Below are 18,525 nucleotides of genomic sequence, written 5' to 3'. Positions count from 1 at the left end.
GCTGGCAATACCTATACAAAAATAACTAGATCGCAGCAATATTTTGTCAAAACTTGGGCTCAGAAGTTGTTAGACCAAATTTTAAGTCAAAATTACACTACTTATCACGAACGATGAAACGTATGTCAAACTTGACTACAAAATGCTACCGTAATTTGATGTCGTAATGAGAGGTACAAATATCTCTAAAGACGAGAATTCCATTTTATTTATTTATTTATTTTATTTAAACTTTATTGCACAATACATGAAGAGTACAAATGGCGGACTTAATGCCAGAAGGCATTCTCTACCAGTCAACCATGAGCCAAACCGAAAGATCCTAATTGGTGCAGGGTCAGAATACAGAGTAAAATGACAAAAAAAAAATCACAATATTACCTATATAAAATTATACGTACATAAATAATATGATACATAAATATAAATACATACATATATAAATATATACCCATTGTGAAACATCATGAGGACGACCTTTGAACCTTGTCAAACAGATGCTTGCGCAACATGCGCTTGAAGGAGAATTTGTTCTGGGCTTGTCTCATAGAGAGAGGAAGATCATTCCACAGCCGGATTGCCTGAATGTTGTTCTGACTTTAGACCAAAAATGTTGCTTTAGCAAGCTAGATGTCAGATGATCTCTTAAAATGTGAGTACTGCTCTGGCTACTCATTCGAAAACACGGGAGTCCTACCAGGGATCGGAACCGGTTTGTTGCAAAACTTCGAATTAACCATATATTTCGGTTTATTTTAGATTCAAACTTAGTTGTGTTTTTAGATAACGACTTCGTATTATTAGATTGCCCAATTAGAAATGAAATAATTAACAAAGATCCCATACAAAAAATACCGGATGGTCCTACATTACTCTGGCCAGATTTAGCTTCGTGTGACTATGCTCGCCATATACTCGACTGGTATCCAGTAAAGGCGAAGAACCTATGTAGCGGTGTGGCACTTCTGACCTCCGCATGGTGCAGCGGTGCCGTGTTTTGGCTGATCACCTACACCGTGATACAAACATTGACTTACATATATTACTTCGTAAAGACGGGCTTTACGGGCATCAAGAATGATGTCAGCGATTGATGCGAGTCAAGCGTGCAGTCCAACGCAACTAGTTGCGAGTTGCGACCAATCGCGCGCGTTATGCGAACTCATCAACCATTTGCGTTCTAGCCTTCCGCCGAGGCACACCAAACGAGAATGTTCGGTCGAAATTACGTGAACAGGCATACCTATACTTTGGATACAAATACGCCGCGCCTCCGTCGTACGGCGCAGTGCAGCGCTGTCACACCCCTACGTGGGTTCTTCGCCTAAATGTCAAATTTGCTATGAAAACGTTAAAACCCCCGAATCACCCTGAGATTAAATCCTTCGAAAGAATTTCGACTCTGATCATCATAACTATCATCATCATCATCTATGTTAATGCTTAGTAAACAAACTAAACCAATAGATGACATTGATCAATTCGAAATAGACTAAATGCGTACCCAAAAATCCTTTAATACAATTGCTGTCTAAGAGATAATAAAGAACAATAAAATCAAACTCAGAACTAGCCTAGAAAATCTGGTATAATAAAATAATCATTACGTATTATGTTCGAAGATACGGAATAAGAATCTAAATTTATTTTTTCTACTCGTAGACTGTAATGGTTGAATTAAGATTTCGTATACCAAACTAATATAATTGCGTACTTTTCATGTATGGGCTCCCAAGAAAGCTATAAGCATAAACATAAATAATGTATTAATGTTAAATTTTAATGAATGGTATGATTTAAATGTATACTTATGGACCAGGTCTGAAATAAAGAATATGATTGATTAATAGATTAATAAGATTAATTTCGATGCGCTGTAGTCAACTATAAAAAAAATTTAAAGTTCATGTGCCGCCGCGCTCCACTTCATCACACTTGGTCGTAAAAAGATTATTTAATGCGGGATTGTTCCCCCGGGAGTTACGGATTATATATAAAAAAAACTGTAAATCCCTAGGGAGTTATAGCTTTTTTATTATTTATTTTGTTACTAATTTTTACGAATTAACTAGGTATAAATGAGTTTTACTCTTAAAATACTAACGTTTTTTTATACTATTTCGGTGACAAACAAGCATACGGCCCGCCTGATGGTGAGCAGTCTCCGTAGCCTATGTACGCCTGCAACTCCAGAGGAGTTACATGCGCGTTGCCGACCCTAAACCCGCCCCCCCCTCGTTGAGCTCTGGCAACCTTACTCACCGGCAGGAACACAACACTATGAGTAGGGTCTAGTGTTATTTTACGTTTCTAATTTAGTATTTTTGTTCATGTTTAAAAATATTTAATTTGATTTATTTAATAGCCGTTTAAAATAATTTTACACAATTTCCAATTGTGGCTGTACGACGGATAGGTCTGTGCCTTCGATGCGTAAACTGTCAAAACATGACAATATGGCGGACGAATGTTTTAAATGTCACCGTATTTAAGAATTATTTCGCTTAAAATTTAGTTTTTTCTTCGCAAGTGTGATGAAAAACATTGTGTGTAACTCCGGGGGTAAGAATATTGTTACTCGAGTCTTTAATTCACTCCAGCCAGCGACTGTCGTGAATATATAGACTCTCGTACAATATTCCACTTACCCCCCTCGTTGCACAATGTACTATTGCACTAAATTTTTGTCTACTGGGATACTTACCAATTTTCATGAATTATTTAGGTTTTATACTAAAAAAATATATTATTTTGGATGACTCGTAAAAAAAGTATCTCGTACCTTACTTAGGCAACTTAGGAAGCTTCGTTGCCTAAACACGGTTCTCGACTGAAAAGCTCTTTAGTATAGGATTGTATAAAATACTATTTTTTCCGAAACATAATGTGTTAATACAAATTATGCCATTTTATTTGTATCCATAATTAACAATACGAGTACGATCCTTATTTTTTTTATATACTACGTCGGTGGCAAACAAGCATACGGCCCACCTGATGGTAAGCAGTCTCTGTAGCCTATGTACACCTGCAACTCCAGAGAAGTTACATGCGCGTTGCCGGTCCAAACCCCCCCTCCCCCTCGTTGAGCTCTGGCAACCTTACTCACCGACAGGAACACAACACTATGAGGGTCTAGTGTTATTTAGCTGCGGTTTTCTGTAAAGTGGAGGTACTTCCCCAGTTGGACTCTGCTCTAGATCTGGAATGACATCCGCTGTGCTGTGCCCTACCACACAAAAGCGAGATGTTATTCACAATGCCCATACCTCTCTTTTGGACGTAGTTTAAGGACGTACCCGGGTCCATATTCATTATTATTTGAAGAGTATAGCCGCTTTTTTCATTTAAAACCCCCATAAAAGGTACCCTGTATTAGTAACGTTCAAGCCTTATTGATTTCTTCCACATCAACAAGGAAGACTATTATTGAGAACCATTATTCCATTTAATGACCCAAACCTTCTAAGGCGTAAACAAGAGAAGAGTGAGTGAAAGATTCATCATTTTCTGTATACCCACTCACGTGCTTGATATATTTCAGTGAATTCTATTATTATTTTAAAATAAGGGTGCCAGCTGGTAACTACAGCTACCAAAAGCAAGTGGGTGGATAAAGAACATTTTAAGAGAAAATATTTCTTTGTACAAACAATTTTACAGATATCTTAACAATAAATAGAAGGAATAAATTAGGCATAAAGATGTAGGTTAATTATCAAAAAAATAAGAACATCTAGACTATTAATTTACGGCGTTGAAATTGTGTTGTAAATAGCTATGGACTGTTTTCATGCAACTTCAACAACCTTAAAGACATTTTATATGAAGACAACCTTCCATAATTTAAATACGTTGAGTAAATACGATGCACTAAGACTAGAATAAATAAAATAGAAACCGGTCAAGTGCGAGTTCGTTTTACTCGCGCACCGAGGGTTCCGTACAAACGTTGAGTTATCTTGCGTAACTATAAAGGCGAAACACTTAAAGGAACACACGTAAAGTTGGTTCAATTGCAAACAGTACCCCTAGTGTAAATTTGATCGACATCATAACGTGACGAACGCGTTTGCGTCAAGTCTCATTTTGTATAGGATTTTCAGTTTCCAAAACGTCCAATACAAAATGAGACTAAACGCAAACGCGTACGTCACGTTTCAAAATCGAATTTATTTACACTAGGGTAGGGGTACTGAATTCGGAAATGTTTTTTGTTAATTGAAAAAGAAAAGTTACCAAGATTGTTTATATTTTTCGTCTGTAATATTCGGAGGTAAGGGAATGGTATTTTTTTTCATATTTTCCTCCATAAGTCATCTTTTTTTTCACTATAAAAAAAAACAAAAACCCCACTTCACCTAGTCAGTAGACACAGACAGAGAGGCAGACAGAGGACGGACAGAGTCGCACCATAACCGTTCCTTTTGTACCTTTTTGGTACGGAACCCTAAAATTGTCCTTTTCACATTTGCGCAAAATAGCTGAGCCTGTAGCACAATATACCTGGAGTGAATTGTATTAAATATTTCTTCTAAAAATCCCATCGTATAACCTAGCTCGGCCAAAATTGGCACAATCCGTTAAAATAAAATTCTTCTTGTTTACGCCATACTGCCATACTTGACCGCTTTTTCTAATAAATCACTTCCCTTTTATTATTAATTTCCTCATTTCTCTTGCTTCTGGGGATTTCGTTACTTCAATAAACGTATTATTTTTGGGAGCATTTTCATTTATTTCTTATTTGACAGCCAGGTACCTACATTGTAATTTTTCTTTTCTTCCTCGCGTTGTCTCGGCATTTTACCACGGCTCACGGGAGCCTGGGGTCCGCTTGACAACTAATCCCAAGATTTGGCGTAGGCACTAGTTTTTATGAAAGCAACTGCCATCTGACCTTCCAACCCAGAGGGTAAACTAGGCCTTGTTGGGATTCGTCCGGTTTCCTCACGATGTTTTCCTTTACCGGAAAGCGATTGGTAAATATCGAATGATATTTCGTACATAAGTTCCGAAAAATTGGTACGAGCCGAAGTTTGAACCCGCGACCTCCGGATTGCAAGTTGCACGCTCTTACCGCTAGGCCACCAGCGCTTCTGAGTGAGTTACGAGCGATTATTATAATTAAGTATAATTATTGTGTCAAGTATTGAAACTGAGTTACGACTCAAGATGAAAGGAGACGATCGCCCATATTAATAGTATATCATATCTACGTTGTAATCGTTATTTGATAATATTTCAGAAATTTAAGACATGAACCATTTTCTTTTCCTTGAGTTATTTTTCTTTGTTTATTTATTTTTACTTTTGACATTTGTTTAAATTTTCTGATAATTCATAATTTTTAGGGTTCCGTAGCCAAATGGCAAAAAACGGAACCTTTATAGATTCGTCATATCCGTCTGTCTGTCCGATTATGTCACAGCCACTTTTTTGATAATGCATTCATTTTAGATTCTTGATGGTATACAGTGTATCTATTTACTGCATATGTTTTTCCTTTATTCTTATTAGCAATAAAGACATTGGGCATCAGAGTACTTACCTATTGAGTATTTCTGAACGATAGGTTTTGATCAAACTAGGTAAGTAGAACAGAAATACCGCTAATTGTACAGTAATTGAGTTAATCTCCAAAGAAAAACCCGTCCGTATAAAATAAATGGATGAAAATTGTTGACATTTAAACACTGATATTCATATTAAATTTGCATTATGCATTACATTACATTTACGGGCTGTAGATAATAATTGAGAAAGCTATTTCAAGCGCTGATTAAACCATAACATTAACTCATCATATGAGAATGACCCAATTTATAAGCAATGCATGCTGATCAAATATAGCGAATTACTAATGCCTTATCTTTTGGCAAAGATATCTTCATACTATTCACTAGAAACTACGGCATTCGATTTTTATATATCTTACAGCGTAATTATTACCCCTAACAGCAGTGACACCAAGTACAGTCACGTCTGAAAATATCAATACAAAAAAATATGTATACACTACCTCAATATATGGGAAATAAAGTCGTGTATACATATTTTTACTATTTTTAGCACTTTTTTCGTATCGATATTTTCAGACATGACCGTACAACTAAGTTAAAAAGAAAGTTATCTGTGTTAGAAAATTCGAATCATTACTGAGACATGGGTGCGTAGTCAACAAACCTATCGTTTACGTTCTCGTAGCGAACGAAACGCAACTAACACCGTCTCTTCTCTCGCACTAATAAGGCCAGTACAGACGGGATGATTAAATCGACCGATTTGATCAGAAAATAAATTGGCGTCATTCTTCAAATTAATCACCAATTTTAGATTTATTGTGATATTTCAACGCTCTAAATAAAAAAAATGCCTTAATCGAGAATACTAGCATCTCAAATTGGTATTATTGCGTCCGCACCTCCATTTTATCGATAAAATCGGTCATAATCGACGCTCAAAATTGGTGAGCCAAATTGGCGTTTGCGTCCACAGCACTTGATTTTGTAAGGATACTGTTTAGTTTATATAGATATTTTGTCATTATAATACATTTTTCTAGATTAAATAAGCTAAGTATACTATTAAAAGTATTTGTAACGATCGATCACGTGAAGGGTTTATATTGAACGAGCATTCGGGAGGTGACATTCGAACGATGACAGTCGATGCAAATTACAAGTGGTTACGTTGATTATATTATTAGCAGGTCAGTACGTTTTGTTTTGTTAAAACTCGAGACAACATAATTGCTTGTCTAAGCGTACTACTGACGTGTGGTTAGTTAGATTGAAAGAGGTTATATTCATTGTGCCAAATAAATGTATTTTGATCACACCTACCGTTGTTTTAATATTATGGTTAGACCCCTTATAATTTGATCAGACAATTTACGAGTAATCAGATTGGCGATTTATGGTTCCCGTTTGGACTGACCTATATGAAAGAATGATAGAGAGACACAAAGCAATTCGTTATCATAGCGCAAGCGATTGTCATCTTGGTTAGGCACCTTGAGAGTAATAATTTATCAATATCAAATTAACGCTGGTATTGTCGGTACATTTTACAAAGATTTCGAAATAGATGCGATAAATGCTAAACATTCGTCATTAGGTACATTCGCCTTTCAACTTATTTTTTATTCCATTGCGACAGTTTGTAGCGACCATAACTCTAAGGACTGAGGGAAGTAACGACATATCCTTAAATTTTACGATTCTTGAGTCAGAACGACTGAAAGTCGAGCCTAATGCATAATGAAATGGGCGTATAAAAAATAATTTGCTACAAGAAACGGCACCTAAAAGATACGTAATTTCCGAATGATTCGATTTCTATCACTTGAAAAGTTGAAAGATGTTGGCAGTTTATATATGTATTTTAAATAAACATGTTCGAAATCATATATTTCTTATTGTGACTAAAACTCGGACAGAACTCAATTATATACCAAAGCAACTAAAGCTATTTAACAGCTAAAAAGTAATTCAGTTACAAAAATACTCGACGGCGCTTTTTAAACTTTTATTTGTGTTTTAAATTAAAATATTTGATAATGGTCGTTAATTATGTTTTATAAGCATGTCCCAGTGCTACTAAATGAAAGTAAAAACTTGAAAAGTCACAAAAAAATAAGAAACTGGCCTTTTAGGGGCCCGTGGTAGGTTACAATGAATGCATGTTGTCCTTGTTTACAAATGTTATAATAATACTCTTATAATGATCAAAATGTTAAAAAAAAAAACAAACTAAGCATAGCTGTGGTAAATGCAGGGTGTAATACAAATAGTGAGGATCAGTTTAAGGGAATATTTGCTATTTTGTTCTGACAAGGAACAAGTAAAAGAAAAAAAAAATCACGCGAGAATTTTTTGACTATTGTAATATGAGGGTTGGCCGACTACGATATATATTTTATATAAGGTTGAAATTCAAAGAAAAAAATGGGGATCACATTTGTATCTATGTCGATACCTATTAGAAATATGGTGTAATTTTATGGAGAAATGGTCGGGTGACGTCAGATGTGACAAATCCGATAGAACTTTTAAATATTTGTGCAGATTTGTTAAAATAAATGCGTTTATTTAATCGTAAATGTGCAAATAATATATAGCTACTTATCTATACATTTGCCACCACCACGTAACTTGCGTAATAAACTCTTTATTTATTTAAAGGTACGGAACCAAAGCGTGAGTAGTCACAGATTTCATTTAACTTCCTGTTATGACACCAAAGGGGCAGGCGACAGTATTTTTCTGGCAAACTTCAGTTATGACGCTCCTCTCTCATCTTTAAATTTATACTTTTATAACACCCTTCGGTGTCAACATAACTGTCAAAAGTTGAGCTTAAACAACTAACTTGATTCATTATTAAAACTGGCTGTCAAGCTGTTTGAGTGGTACTCTATGGGATACCTTAGTCGCCGTCCTTTGTCAGTCGGGTAAAAATTAATCGACTTTGTTTTGTACCACAATGGTTGCAGCCTGATAAGAAGTAGTGTTTTTAATACAAGCTTTTATTTAGGTTCACCTGTCCCAATTTGTCTGTAATCAAATCTTGAAAGTTAAATTTGATCCACTTCCCGGTTTCCAACGAAGCTGAAAATTTGCATACATAAATGTAAGTCGGGTGGCAATGCAATATTATGGTACCGTCGAGCTGATCCATAGGCACTCTGGCGGAGGTGGCCATAGGAACTCTGTGATCAAACAACACAACCTAATTGTGTTTGGGTTTGTTAGACGTGTACTAAATTAGTACTAGATAAGTACTAAATAACTACTAAAATTTGTACTAGATAAGTACTAAATTAGTATTTACAAAGTTTAGAAATAAAAAAACAGTTGGCTATAAAAGTTTGTATCAAAAATCAAAGTTTTGACAAAAAACGTAATTTAAAATATATTATTATGGTACCTAACCTAACTTCAGAGGTATCATGAGCAAAGCAAATACATTAGCGTACAGAGTGTACAAGCATATAAAAAGCTAACCAACGCTCAACTTTTAATAAATAATTAAAAGTTAGTTTTTAATATTTATAGCTGATACCCTTGGATTGCTTTCTCCCGGTATTTAAGGACACGAGAAATTTTCTAACGAGACAACTTTTTCAAACAAGACAGTACTTAATGGAAGCTGAGTTGACAGTAGGTATTTATAATTATTATAGCATTATAAGTAAGTATTTCAAAAGGAAAGACGACGATCGATTCTCCATACAAACGTAGTCCACATTTGCCTCCCTGGATATTGACATAGTGGAAAATTATTTTTTTCGTCTTTTTAAATATTATAAAAGTTAGGAGCATAAAAGATGTTTCATATATTTTTTTAAATGTTATGCACATTCAATTGAGTACAAATATATTTAATAATGTTAATATTCAGAGAGGAAAATGAGGACTAAGTTAGTATGGAAAGGCGGTTTCGGGGCTGTCGTCCCCTTTCGTCTTAACTTCGACTAAAACCACATTCAACTATGATTGCTAGGTTTTTATATATTATAGCCATAAATACCACCGCATAATAATTATACATCGTGGGCCCCACAAATTCGACAGACCTTGTACTCTGGATCCTCGATGTAGTGGGAGATACGGTATAAGAAATAAATTCCCTGATCTATTATTTATTAATGATAAGAAAGAAATGATAGCTAATATTCACATTTACACATTGCAAATAGGTTGCCTAGTTCAATTGCGTACGGACTGTATTTTTTTTATGTAACCGTATATTATATCAAATGATAGCTTATTTTATTCTCAATTCAACTGAAATAGGTTGCCTTATTGAAGTTGGTCAAGTCCATGGCATGGTTCATCATTTGATATAATATACGAATATCTGGCAGACTGAGCTTTGCTCGATATATAAAAACTCAAAAATGCTCGTTTTCCCAGACATAATATCACTAGATCGATTTTTCGCCTTAGAGCCGTTTCAGAGTTATATATATACAAGAATATCTCGTTTAAAGGTATACGATTAAATAACAAAACAAAAAATAAGAACAAAAATTATTTAATACTGTCCGCACGCAAATTAACTAGGCAACCTATTTTAAATGTATCAATGTGAATATTATCTATCGTAATAAATAACAGATGAGGGCGTACCTTATCTTAGACCAATATATTTGAGAGATTTTCCAAGCAGATGGTGAAGCAAATTTTTCGTAGAATCGACGCCGTTGAAGGTTCAAGAGTATCGATCGTGAACGCGGATGTAGCAGAAAAGGGGCTTTTAATATGACAGGGTGACAATAGTATCAAGATACTGCTGGACGAGAGCTTCGCTCGGCCGGTCATTGAGGAGATCCTTGGGGAAGGCCTTTTCAGAAATTACAAACTATAACAAATTCAACTAGCATTTGCTATGTTTAGTAGCTTGCATCTAGTAGGATGAATACATGTATGTAACTATTAAGTTTCGTCGTAGGTTTTTCTAGCAGAACAGTTATCGGTGTCACATTGAGAGGCTGCTCGCAGTTTAACAATGTTCATATATTCTTCTTCCTCGCGTTGTCCCGGAATTTTGCTACGGCTCATGGGAGCCTGGGGTCCGCTTGGCAACTAATCCCGAGAATTGGCTTAGGCACTCGTTTTTACAAAAGCGACTGCCATCTGACCTTCCAACTCAGAAACTTCCAAACGTTAGCTAAAAATAAATAAATCAAAACTACATTTATTTATTTAATCTTTATTGCACAATTCACGAAGGTACAAATGGCGGATTTAATGCCTCAAGGCATTCTCTACCAGTCAACCAATGGTACATTTTAACATATTACGTTAAAAGTAGTTGCAAATAATATTTTATAATTAATTTTAACAAATATTAATATATAAATGCCAATGTTCAGTTTCCATGATGACCACCATAATAACAAGACTTGTGCAGGGTATTAAATAGCCTTTACAGTACATATGGGGCTACTTTTTAGCACTAGTGCGAGAAGTAGCATATTACGTTACTGTGTCGAACATTTAAAGGGCCATATGTACTGTAAAACGTTGTACGATACATGTGCGGATAGGTAATTCGCAACTCGTGTCGATTTAAAACACTCCCTTCGGTCGTGTTTTAATTTATCGCCACTCGTTTCGAATTTCCTATTTTTCGCACTTGTATCGTAATGTACTATTGTGAAATAGATGAATGGTTAAGACGTTGCGTTGACATGGATTAACACCTCGCCATTAGGATTAATCGGCCACACGCTTCGCAGCGAGCGCGAAAGCCAGATGCTTTATGTGTTTCCTTATACTAATTTTGTTACACGTTGTATGTAGGTGCCTGAAAACTGTGGATCAGACATGTTTGGCAAAATCGATTTTTGTTCGCCTCATATTCAGGCGCAACATTCGATTATGTCGAAACCGAAAGAATCAAAAACCTAATTTCGCTACAGTGAAACCAAGCTGAAAGTTGGGTTTTTTTTTGGTTAAAAATAGTTATTGCAAAATCTTGGTTAAAACAAGTTTTGACTAATTGCTCAAAATCTAATTCAGTGAAAACTAGTTTTACAAAAAAGCTGCTTTTATTTTAATTAACAGTATAAAAAAACTTAAAGTCGGTTCTGGCGCTCATGATCATGGCCAACCTAACACGCTCCTCCTCGCTTCGCTCGTGATCGCATCTATCTTTTGACTTTGGCTAAATTCTGTGAAAACTAGTTTCTACTAGTAAAAACGCATTTTCCTGGTCGAAACTGGTTTAATTATTGAAAACGCCTTTTCACCAACGCGTTACGGAAAACTAGTTTCAAGTAGGGAAAATGAGTATTCACTTAACACGGGTTTTTACGGTAGTATAATTCATTAATATTTACAATGAATGTAGGTCTTATTATTAACTTACATTATAAAGAAAAATAATCGCTTTAATTTCCCTTTTTATTAAAAGTACTTAACTAGTAAAGGTACGCCCTTTTGCTTGTATGACTTTTTCATATCGTATGAAGGTACGAAACATTACATCCATTATACTTGGCCGTTTTTACGTATAGATAAATGTAGTATTATAAATATATTTTTTTCCATTAAAAAAAATTATAGTAGTACATATTATTTATGAAATTATTATATTAAAAAAGTAATGTAAGGATGTAATTAAATGATAAATTTGTATTTTTTTAATTTAAAATTCATACGTACTCTGAAGTTCAACGTGTGTTAAGAAAATCTTTCAAAAACACTTTGAAATCTTGAAAAAAAAATTGGCCTCCCTTGGACTTTTGAAACTCTTACATAACTATTGTCGTTCTCATAACTTTTTTTTTATATCTTGTCAATGACTTTTTTGGTATATAATATATTTAACAAGATATTAAAATATCAACAAGATTTTTTTGTTGTATTTTAATAAGCTAATTCGAGATATTACACTGGAAAAAAAAACATCGTACAAACACAAACAAATTAAAATAAATATTTATAATAAATCAAATATTATTTAATAATTTATACGACAAAAAAATAAGGATTTTTAAACATAAATAATGACTGTGTAATACTTAAAAATGTCACTAAACTAAGTGGCAGTAACTTTAATCACTTACATTACGTCGTAAAGTTGCGACCACACGGCCAAATCAAAGGGAACAAGTTCTCGAAACACTTATCCACTCTTGATAAAGTTTACATTTTAGTCTCAATCACACACTAAAAAATAGCAAAATAAACTTATCAGTCACTTATAAAATATAACGGGGGTACTTTTATTTCTTACAAAACAAGAACGTAAGTTTATACGTTAGTATTGGACATTTAATCAGATTTTATTTTTAAATTTGGAACGCGTCCCGAGACTCGGATCGTTGGGCGGTACGCAGCGCACGCTCGCGACGAGTTCCAGGCGGTGACTGAATCCAGCCGCCTCTTTAGGCTGGAGCGACATTTGATTTTGCAAGTTTTCTTATTGATGGCATGAAACTTTTTTAAGTTTTATTGGTCCTTTTTTTTATATAGTAGTTTTGGACCCTATAACAACTATTTAGTTTATATACCTACACAGAATTAATTAATTCTGTTTTTTCTCATCTCGTAGCACCACGTTTTGTATGTTAGTCTGATAAAAGCTACCGATTAATACTTTATCCACTGACACACAGGTCAGGTCGAACGTGCACTGACATGGCGTCTAAGATGTAATTTGTTATCGTGCATTTCGCTTGATAGAAAATAGGGGTGTCAATGTGGTCAAATGACTAGAATTTTCAATTAATCATTATTGGCAAATCACAAGTATAGGCCTTTCTTGTATTTAATTTACTCTGTAACTGTGTTTTTCGTGTTTTTACTTCTATGTACAATAAAGTAAAAAAAAAAAAGTAGCGTATTGACAAAAAGAGATATGGCTATATATATATATGAATATGGAAAATTAAACTGTTGCAGATACTTTTGAACGCGAGCTGTCGAAATATATACATATCTGTTTGGAAATGTAATCGGGGATAGAAAAACTATTGGCGCGTTGTTTCATGCGGTATTTTTGATGCTTACTATGCACAGTTCGGGGTGACTGTATTATAAACCAAAATAAATGTAATATACAAAGGAAAAAATGACCAAAGCCTCCAGTGTCCAAAGCTGGAATGGAACCAGCGTCCACTGTTTACGCGACAATCGAGTAGGTATATAATTAAATTGTTGTTTCCAGTAATTTGATTTGTTCATAGAGTATTCATGGCAACGCTGCGTCATTTCTCTTCGCTACCCTGTGGTCACCTGAGTTTATTTGGTTAGGAAATAGAACTATACTGTTCTACCTTAGAGATGGCCACGAGGCGCCACACGCCCTCAGGAACTTGTCATATACTTGGAAATTTCGACCCATACCACCGTGACCGGATGGCCGCGCGGTCTAGGCGTATGTTGCGTAAAGAGAGGAGCTGGTTAGATTCCAGTGCTGGACAATGGAGGCATTGGTCATTTTAATAAGTAATTTATTTTCTTCTCAGAGTTATAATAATAATAATAATAATTAAGCCATTTATTTCCAATAGATTACATTCCACCCTTCGATATATTAATTACATTATAATCATATCATAATAGACTAGTATTTAGATTGCTAGTTTACAATGTATATAGTTTTGATTATTTGTATAATTATATCAAATCAAAAATAGTTTATTTGGTATCTATTAGAATTTAAACAATATTGGTAATGGATACCTCCTGGTAAGTATAGCAATACTTGTGTTAGGAGGTACCGCTCCTTCCTGACGGAGTTTTTCGGGTTTATCTCAGTTGACTTATTATTTTATAAGGTACATTTTGCTAGTTTAACTATATCTAGCTAACTATATATAGCTTATTTATATAAATATTATTACAAAACCATTTTATGAAATTTGTTGTAACTATTCAAAGAAAAATATAATTAATTATGATACATTTCATTTCACTTCAATTTTAACTAAATTTATTATACTAAGTATAACATGTAATTACAATCAATATTCAAATTATAATTTACAATCATAAGTATAATTACAATAAAACCTAATTTATTTACTTACTTAATCCTAATTCTATTGTTTTAAGACTAGGCTAAACCTGTAAGTTTGTGTGTGTGTGTGTGTGTGTGTGTGTGTGTGTGTGTGTGTGTGTGTGTGTGTGTGTGTGTGTGTGTGTGTGTGTGTGTGTACTGTGTATGTGTGTATGTGGGTTTGCGTGTGCATGCATGTTTAGCATTTAAGGCTTATGAAGCGATTCAGTCTCATCATAGGTAAGTGTCAGTAACCATTCTGTGATTTTCCTTTTACAATTTATCCGTTGCATTGGATAGATGTTGAGAACTTTGTTAATTTTATTATACATCTGTGAAGATATTGCATAAAATTGTCTTTTTGCAAATAACGATTTTGTTGGCCATATAGGGGCTACTACGTAACTTCGCCTACGATTTAGTAGACATGGATTAAAATTTAGTGTCTTATGCAGTTTGACTACAGTGAGAAGCACATATAATTTCCTCATGCTCAAGATATTACTGTTTTTGTATAGATCATTCGTTGGGTATTTTCTGGGGAGTTTATACATGACCTTAAGCAAAGACCTCTGTCCTCTCTCAACCTGTAAGAATTTCGTCTTTGTAGCTCCACCCCAGGCGACAATACAATAGCTCATCACTGACTGCGCGAGTGCATTGTATAATTGTTCCAGCAATCTTTTGTCGGCTACATGCCTAAGGATTTTAAATATCCATATAAGTTTTCTTATCCGGTTATTTATGTACTCAATATGCGGATGCCAGCTCAGCCTCTGGTCTAAGATGACCCCAAGGTATTTAATGGATGCCACTTTTGTAAGTTGAGTACAATCACAAGACGAAGAATATTCATTTTCATTACATATATGCATTGTTAATTTAAGATCTGATTTAGGTTGGGTATTTTGATATTTCGCGAAACACATGAAGTTTGTTTTCTCCAGGTTTAAGGTGAGGAGGTTTTCTCTAAGCCAGGAGGAGACCAGCCTGAGGCCCTTTTCAGCATACTTAAACACTGACTGCCAGGTTTTTGCTTTAAAAACCATAGCTGTGTCATCCGCATAAGAGTAGACACACCCGTTGTCAATTTTGATGTTTGTGAGGTCATTTATGTAAACCAGGAAGAGCGTAGGACCGAGAATACTCCCTTGGGGGACGCCAAAAGTAATTTTCTCTTCCCGGCTTACATAATCACCCACTTTGACTTTTTGAGTACGATTACACAGATAGTCTTCAAGCAGTTTTAGTGGAGTTCCCCTAATCCCAAGACGTTCAAGTTTTTGTACAAGAATGGAGGGAGAGACTGTGTCAAATGCTTTTTTTAGATCCAAGAACACTGCCAGGCTCTTTTCACCATTGTCAATTTGTTTAGTAATTTGAGACGTAAGGGCCAGAACAGCGTCCTCCGTCGATCTGCCATTTCTAAAACCAAACTGCGATTCAGAGAGTATGTTAAATTTATTTAGGTACGATTTAAGTCGGTTGTTAATAACTTTTTCAATAATTTTAGAAATGGCAGGTAAGACGGAGATCGGTCGATAGTTGTTTGCACTGTCTCTCTCACCACCCTTGTACACCGGAGTTACAATTGATTGTTTTAGCGGACTAGGAAATACGCCATGTGTGAAGCAGAGGTTCACTAAATGACTTATGATAGGTACAATCAAAGGCCTGGCTACTTTAAGGAAGCGTGTGGTGATACCATCCCATCCGGGAGCGCTATCAGATTTAAGACTCGCGATGACATTGTCAATTTCCAATGGGTCTGAGTTTAATAAGACAAAGGAATTAGCGATAGTTGGTGGGGAAATTAAAGAACGGGAGCTTTCTGTTGTAGTATTTTCCCCTATATCTTCTGCGAGGTTTTTGCCTACGACAGAAAAAAAGTTATTGATATAGTTTACTGATTCCATTGGCGACGACTTTGAACTTAACAGCTGTATATTCTGTGTCTTAGTTGATTTATAATGGGTAACTTTTTTAATAGCTGTCCACAGGGCTTTTGGATCTTTGGATGATTTACTGAGTAGTTCTCTATCGTATTTTTGTTTTAGTTTTCTTATTAATTTGTTGCAGTAGTTGCGATAACGTCTGTATGTGATACGCAGGACCTCGTTATTGGGATCAGAACTAAGACTTTTTTGCATCTTGTTTCTGTTTCTAATACAACGCAGAACGCCAGTTGTGATCCAGGGTTTTATATTACGCAGTTTACTCGAGACCTTTTTATTTACCTTACTTTCGTCTAGGGAGGTCATTAGCTTATTTATCAACTGTTGTGTGACGAAGAGAGGGTCATTAATATATAGCAATTCTTCAATATTTTTATTTTTAAGGTTATTTAGAGCTTCCTTAAAGTCTATTTTCGTGATATTTTTCTGGATGGGATCTTTCATATCTAGACGCTTAAGTACCAGTAGCACAGCTAGGTGGTCAGTGACAGATGTATTCAAAACGGCTACATAGGCGGACGCACTACGGTCCCCAATTTTAAGGATATAATGATCAAGACAGCTTTTTTCTCTTGTTGGGTGCGCATGGCCTGGTAATAAGCCATGAGTAGCCAACATGTTGAGATAATTATGCCTATTTGTTTCGTCATGAGTTGGTTCTTGCAAGCGGTGGATAATGTTTATGTTTATATCTCCAGTTATTATTATGTTGCGACAAGATTTTATAGTTTCAAGGTGGTTACTTAAGGAATCTATAAATTTGGAAGCATCTAGGTTTGAAGGCGATCGGTAAATACATAAAATTATTTTATCTTTACAAGTTAATTGAATACATGATGCCTGATCTAATTTAATTTCTGTGGCACTGGCTCTCAAGTAGTTTTTGAAATATATTACCACACCGTCATTCTGATTAATATTATATATAGATGCGAGGGAGGTGTAATTTTTTATACTCTGAATGGGTTTGTGAGGGTTTAAGCGACATTCTGTTAATGTTATAATATCGATATCGAAGTCCAAAAGAGAGAGGGTAATGTTAAGATTGTCAAAGTTAGCGTAGATACTTCTAATGTTCTGAGTAATGATCGTTAGATCATTTCGAGCTATTTGAATGTGTTTATTGAGGTCGTGCATATCGCACACAAATGACTGAGCAACTTCGGTCGAATCTATTTCATTCAATACATTAGGGTGTGCTTCCATTTAGCGTAAGCTTGTCCGACAGATGAGGTATATATATAGTAGTGGTTTTGTTTTTATTTATAAATAATGTTAATTGGTATCCATTGAAAAAGGTTTGCCTCTTACATAATAGGACCGTTAGGTAGTTGTTTATGTTAAGTTTGTAAGTGAGTGAAAATGTGGAACATGAGTAAAAAACTAGTAATAGCAACACAGCTTGGTAACACTGGTAAAAGTGCTTCTTAATACTATTTTGGACAGGAATCCATAAGACATAACAAGTATGAGAATGTGTGAATGCGTAGAATGTGTGTATAAATAGTCACTTCTCTCGCCCTAGTTGTTGTATTTGTGATTCACTGTGAATTACTATGATTCTAGTGTTATCATCCTTCCTGAGGTACACTTTTCCATAGCTGGTCCAACAATATTTATACTGACCTGACTTCTTGAGTTCCCGGGCCAAAAAGTGTAAGCGCGCGGCCTTCGCTGTTAGATGTTCTGCGACGTAAATTGGGGTATCAGCTGATGCTTTTAATCCCACCTGCTTGGCACGCAGGCTATCCTTATTTCTAATATTGAAGTCCTTGCAATGTTTCAGCATGTCGTTCCGCAGCAGTGTAGAGGAAGTTTCCACGATTATAGGCGTACTGGCCGTTACGCTAGAATTATCTTGCTTGCCTTTGACTCGGTAGATGTCCTTGATATCGGTCCTTTGAAGCGGGCAGCTAACAGACTCGGCCAGGCAGGTGACAAAGGTTACAAGGTCCTCCTTTGATTCATTTTTTTGTTTAGGGATATTTTTAATTTCAAAATTAGCCTTCCGACTCTCTCTTTGCATATCTTCTATTGTTCTTTCAAGCGTGCA

At 35.3% G+C, this 18,525-nt stretch overlaps 1 protein-coding gene across 1 annotated transcript in view; it reads right to left on the bottom strand.

The window, feature by feature from the left end:
* The window catches only part of LOC133522024 (allatostatin-A receptor), a 191,241-nt gene extending 178,005 nt beyond the window's left edge, over positions 1–13,236 (bottom strand). Inside the window, exon 1 of the mRNA XM_061857194.1 lies at positions 12,581–13,236. The gene's annotated coding sequence lies outside the window, so the exon portion shown is untranslated. The remainder of the gene's footprint in view (positions 1–12,580) is intronic.
* Positions 13,237–18,525: the final 5,289 nt, after the last annotated feature.

Source organism: Cydia pomonella, chromosome 10, assembly GCF_033807575.1.
Source record: "Cydia pomonella isolate Wapato2018A chromosome 10, ilCydPomo1, whole genome shotgun sequence".
Classification (NCBI taxonomy): domain Eukaryota; kingdom Metazoa; phylum Arthropoda; class Insecta; order Lepidoptera; family Tortricidae; genus Cydia; species Cydia pomonella.
The sequence above is the reverse complement of the archived record's forward strand: the minus strand, read 5'-3'. Positions and strand labels throughout refer to the sequence as shown.